Here is a 6,163-nt window from a genome sequence, read left to right as displayed (position 1 = left end):
AAATGCCTGCTTTTGCAGAATCAAGGGATGGGATTGTTGCAGAAACACTAAAAATACTGATCCTTCCTCTTCCCCCACCCATATCTGATAGGGATTGGTGGAGTTTGAAGGATCTGCTGCAATAACCCTCAAAGCAGTTTTAAAAGAACTTTAAAGAGAATGCTAACCATGGAATAAAGACTAGAAATTATAATTTAAAAAAAGGTATCACAAGTATTACTTCAAAGAAAAACATTAGCTAATATTTAAAACATACACCTAAACATGTGCAAGATCAGCACCAAAGTTTCTTCTCTCATGGGACAAGGCTGGCATTTTAAACTCCAACATAAAGATGAATACAGAAAATAGATATTTCTGGACAGAGAATTATCTATGCCTCTCACCCAAAGGCTGATTTTGTTTACCCTGTGGTTACTTGAACCAGTCTGATCTTGTACTCTGTGGTTAGTTTTAGCCTTGAATGGGAGAACTTAATTTCTTCTGCAGTTCTTCTGAACTTTGACCTTCACCACATCCTTTGATTTTTTGTTGTACTTCCTTCTCCATCTGTCTTTTAAAGGACTGTTTTGGAGTTAATTCTTAACTTGCATATCATAAATCTTATATTCTCAATGAAAAACACTGAGGCATTTCAGAAAGACCTAAAACTACCATTTGTTTTTCTGTACACACCTGATGGTTTACTCTTCACGCACATTCTTTGTATTTGCCATTTGGATTAACAGCTGATTTCACTTTGTGCTTGTCCAGTAGGTTTTGTCCTGTGTCAGGAGCTTCTTGACGTGGCTGGAGGTTTGCAATGAGGCTCAAGGCATCCTTGTTCTGCCTCCCCTTGTATTCCACACCCTCCTTTCCCCTCCTCCTCTCCTCACCTGCTTGCCTCTGCTCCACCGTGCTGCTCCAGCAGGGCCAGCTGAGATGGAAAGTGGGTCACTGCAATGGCCCAGGTAAAACCAACACCCAACCCCTCCCTCTCTTTTTGATGTTTGTGTTCCCTATTATTTCCCGTAATAATTTGTAAGTCAGGTTGGGCCATCAGTGGGTTAAACCGGGGATAATTGGAATAAAATGCTATTGTTGTATCTGAAAGGGGGACAAGCTAAATGGGAAAGATGGTGCCGAGTTTGCTTAGTCTGAGGGAAGACCCACAAGGATATTGGGAAGAGGCTTAGGGAGTTCTTGGGCTTTGTGGGGGCAGATCAGGGCACAAACAAGTAAGCACTGAACTCTTGGTGAGATGAGGATGTGCTGGATTCACAACAAACTGTGGCATTCAGCCAGGTGTGAAAATATGTGTAAAAACACAAGTGGTTTTACTTCTGGGCTTTTGATGATGAGAACAAGGCTGAGTGCACAGTGCCAGGGTGGGCAAATGTGATAAATCAGTAACAAAGGACAACCAGCTGTGCCCACGTAAATTGGGATGGAATTGGCAGCAGCAATTCCTCCCAGTGCTGAAGGATTATGTGTCAGTGTGCTGTGACAATAAGAAATACATCAGACTCTAAGTGGGCAGGCACTTTCCTGGAGTATGAGACTGGTAAAGAGCCAGAGGGCAAAGCACAGAAATAAATGATAAACTTGCAATCAGACAAAGCTGCTTCTACAAAGATCCCTTTGTCTCTGTTGAAAGCATCTGTGAGCAAGCCAGATAGCCAGTGCTGCATGGATCATGGGCAATGTGGCACACAAATGACCACAAGTTCTAGGGATGGGTGAGACATCTCTGCTCTGTGCCATGGGGCACAATGACCTTCACCAGAGGAACCCCTGAAGATGTGAAGATGATTTTGGTTCATAGAGCTTTTCTATTTCCAAAGAATAGGGCTGGGTTTCTGTGTTCTCCTCTGTCTGTGGTGGCTACTCCAGTGATGCTGCCAACTTTTATGATCAAGCCTCAACTGTGGATCTGTGACATCTGAGGGCCAGCTCAGGACACCCCTTGGCCTAAGGTTAACAGAGCACAGGAGGCATTTATGCCAGCACAAAGCAATAAAAATCACCATGGAGCTCTCAAGGATACAGAACCTACGTTTTTGAGAGAAAACTTTTTCATCAAATCACTAAAACAGGACGAATCACTGAAATTAGAATGGTTTGGATTGGAAGGGATCTTAGAAATCACCTAGTTCCTGCCATGGGCAGGGACACCTTCCACTAGGTCAGGTTGCTCAAAGTCCCAACCAACCTGGCCCTGAACACTTCCAGGGATGGGGCATTCACAGCTTCCTTGGGCAACCTGCGCCAGTGCCTCACCACTCACAGTGAAGAATTCCTTCCTTTCACCCAATCTAACCCTCCCTCTTTCAGTTTAAAGCCATTCCCCCTTGTCCTATCACCATATTCCATATTCTCCTGCAAAAAGTTCCTCTCCATCTTTCTTGTAGGTCCCTTTTACGTACTGGAAGGCTATGGTGAGGTCTCCCCTTAAAAAAAGTGTTTGTCAAAAAGAGTTTGGAAAACAGGAGACAAACCAGACAGGAGGCAGATGCAGGTCAGCAGGAGAAGGAAAGTTGCAAGTGGTGTCACACTGGAGAACACGGTTTAGAAAAACAATGCCCCAAAGCTGTGAACTGGAAATAAATAAAACAAAAAAAGGGGACCTACATCCATCCCACAGACTGCAAGGTCCTGGATTTTAAGGTCTGTGGGCAGCTTCCTTGGCTCAGTGAAGTGCTCCTGATGAGCATCTATGCTCCCATCTTCCAGCCCTGGGAATTTGTCATCTCTCAGTCTTTGGCCACTGGAGCCACAGAATCACAGAATATTCTGAGTTGCAAGGGACTCCAGTGGAAGATCTTCCACAGGATGCTGCCTGTGCAGCTCAGTATTAAAAGTGCTAGTTGGTGTTTCAGTAAACCCTACCTGTCTTTGGGGCAGTGGATGCATCTGCACCACCCACTGAAATCCAGATTTGAATCCCAAAGTTACTGCGATGGGGTAAAATCTCTGATGAAGCCCCAGGTTACCTCACATGGGCCCTGCCCGCAGCTACTGCTCAGGGGCTGGGGACTGCTCAGCCTCACCACTGGGACTGCTGACACCTTGGCTTGACCCTAAAACACATGGTGGCATGTCCCTGATACATCCTGATCACAGGTGACAATGCAGGAGGGAAGTGCAGGAAGAGGTGAAGGGACTGACCCTGTCCTGCACAGCTCTCAGGTTCCACAGCTGCTGCTCTGTTTCTGAGCCTTTGCCTTTTTATTTTCCGAGTAGAACAACTTACCTTTCTACCAGTTCATTCGGTCCTACTGTTTCATTTCTACTGACAGGTGCCTTAAAAATCCAGATTGGGTTGGGTACGAACTCCTGAAGTGGAATGGATTATTCAAGTGAAGTTCAGGAATGTCCAAGTGACAAGAGATAAAAAACCTGACAGCTGAACTATCAGCTTGGTTGGAGCAGCAGTGTCACCCTTCCCTCAAGGCTCATTACTGCACACAGGCAGGATTGAGTCTGTGAGACCCAGGCAGGGAGGATTTCATCACTTTGTGGATCCTAAAAGCTCCTTTTTAGTGCGAGACTGGGCGTGTGAACCCCAGCCAGCCCCAGAGCCTACAGAACAACCCAGCTGCAGCACAGCTGGGACAGGCAGAATGGGGAAGCAGATAGTGACACCCCCAGTGATCTCTCACTCTTCAGCTGTTCTAATGAGCAAACCAGATAAACATGTTAAAAACATACTAATAAAAGTACATGTCAAGACAGAAAGTCAAAGATTCTTGAATTATTTTGAGTGTTTCCATTGCCCTCAGAGGCTTAATATCATAAATTACAGCCAAAGGGATAACATTGAGCCCAGCAGCCCACAAGACAGTTTTAACATTTTATTTTCTACCTGAAATCTTGCTAATTTAATACCACAAATTTATGATGTTGTCAGAGTGGAAGCCTCAAATGGCTGGCACTGAAATTCCTTGGAGGCTGCTCTGGGCAGGGGCAGCTGCTCAAATCAACAAGGTATTTTCCTGGAAGCAGGATCTCTCTCCTTTTCCTTTCCTAACACTTGGGAAATTCCCTAAAGCCTTTACTGAAATGCTTATTTTGATGAGTGGAGAAACAGAATATTTTACTTGAGGAGGGTTGTCATGATCAGTAACCTGTACATTTCAGAAACAAATCTTTTTTTTATCCATTATAAAGTTTACTTGTCTGCTTTTTTTTTTTTCCCTAACAATAAATGAAAAAAGAAGTTTTGAAAGTTTTCATAATAAACAGAAAGCAACCTTGTGGGATTTATCTTCTTTCACTTATGGGGTAACTTCATAAATCTTTACTGATTTATAATCCAATAATCCTCACTGGGTTGTGGTTCTGACACAGATTTGTTGTTTTTGTTATATCCATCCTAGTAAACAAAAATGGCTGTAAGGCAGAGTAAGGAGACATTGAAAATGTTGAATTTAGTGAAAAATGACTGAGTTTTAAAAAATCTAATTTCTACATAAGCCTGGGGTGGATTCTTCAGCATTCAGTAGTGTGTGCTGTAACGCTGCTGCAACCCGTAATATTTACTGCTTATTAATGAAACACTCTACACAACAATTCATCCATCTCTCACTCCACAGTTAAGTTATTTGAGAGATGAGAGCATCTCTAATTTCATTCCCTTGCTCTGACCTCATCTCAGGAAACTGCTGTGCAGAGGCAAAGCAGACAATTGTGTTGAAGCCATCTGAAAATTCTTGCAGGGGTTCAGCCCACTTCCACAAACAACTCTCATTCATCGCTGACAAAAAGGAGTTTTTACTCACTTTTAAATAAATTTTAATTCCAATTAAAATACTTCCAATTGATACTTCCAGTTTTGATTACAGAGTCATTTAGGTTGGAAATCAGCTCTTCAAATCACCTTGTACAACCCCTTGGTTCAAGCAATGGTAGCTGCAGCAGGGTTTTCACAACTGTGGGCACTTGAATTAAGGGTCTTCAGAGCTTTTTTCTTAAGTGTTTGTTTAAGGAATTTAGGAAAACTTTCTAAAGGTTTTAGGCACGTACTCAGACCCTTGAGCTTTTTGCCTCTTCACATCCTATGGAAGAGCAAACCCAAGCTGCCCTTTTCTCCTGCTCCTGGTGCCCCATCATGTCCTCTGCTAAGAGGAGGAGGAAAAACACCATTCTGTGTTTCCTTGTGTCTGCAGCCTGCAACATCCATTCAAACCAAGCACTTTCTGGAAACCATGCTGGACGACTCTGCTTTTCAGGAGGAGGTTTGTGATGCAAGGGAGGAAACTGTATTTGAATAGTAAATAAAAGTTTCAGAATTCTTGATTTCTGTCCCCTTCCTTTTCAGTAAATTCCACTTTGGTTTTCATAGTGGCACCTTCTCAACTTAGTGCTCTTTGTATTCTCCTTTCTCTTCTGCCTTTCTTTGCCTGCTCTGTTTCTTTCCTGGTGTCCATCTCTACCCATAGCAGCTCAGCCAAAGAGTCTCATCACATCATTCTCCCAGTCCACGTGCTAAAACAGCCCTGGGTTAAGTTATGAAGGCTGGCAGTGAGATGTCATTGTAAGACTTTGCTCCACTTGAGTTTCAGCCCTTTCAGAGCTTCGCCTTAGAGGGCAGGAACATCTTTTCCTTGCTGGAAACTGGAATTCCAGACCATTGCAGTGTGTGCCACGGATCACGGAAGGTTTCCTTTGCTTGAGATGAACATGAACCTTCAGAGACCTTTTAAGTGAAGGATACCAAGCAATACTGAGGGATAAACCACATTTTCTGACTGGTAGGAAAAGGCACCTTTACACCAAGTTTGTAAGAGTGTGTAATTGTGTGGGGAAGCAGGTGGCAACAAAGACCCAAGTACGAGGCAATTCTGCTATTTTGCATCTATTTACATTTTGGGAAGAATGCTGAGGGCTCCACCTGGATGGCCAACAATGGACAAGCACAGACTCACGTTCCAGCTTTGAGATGGGCTACACTTAAAAACAAGCAAATTCCACCCCTCCTCATGGGTGTTTCCATTAGGCAGACACTAAGACAAGCTACGGCTGCTAAGGGAGAACTTGCAAGTATTACTTTGCTAATAATCAACATGAATTCTTTCAAGCATACAGCTACTAGTTCAGTTATCTTCCACAACACCAATGCAGGCTCAAGCTACATTTTAATAAGAACACAGAGATGTGGCCACATTTAATGTCCTTGACTGTC

This window comes from Motacilla alba, chromosome 1 (assembly GCF_015832195.1).
Source record: "Motacilla alba alba isolate MOTALB_02 chromosome 1, Motacilla_alba_V1.0_pri, whole genome shotgun sequence".
Taxonomy (NCBI): Eukaryota; Metazoa; Chordata; class Aves; order Passeriformes; family Motacillidae; genus Motacilla; species Motacilla alba.
This window is presented reverse-complemented; position numbering follows the sequence as displayed.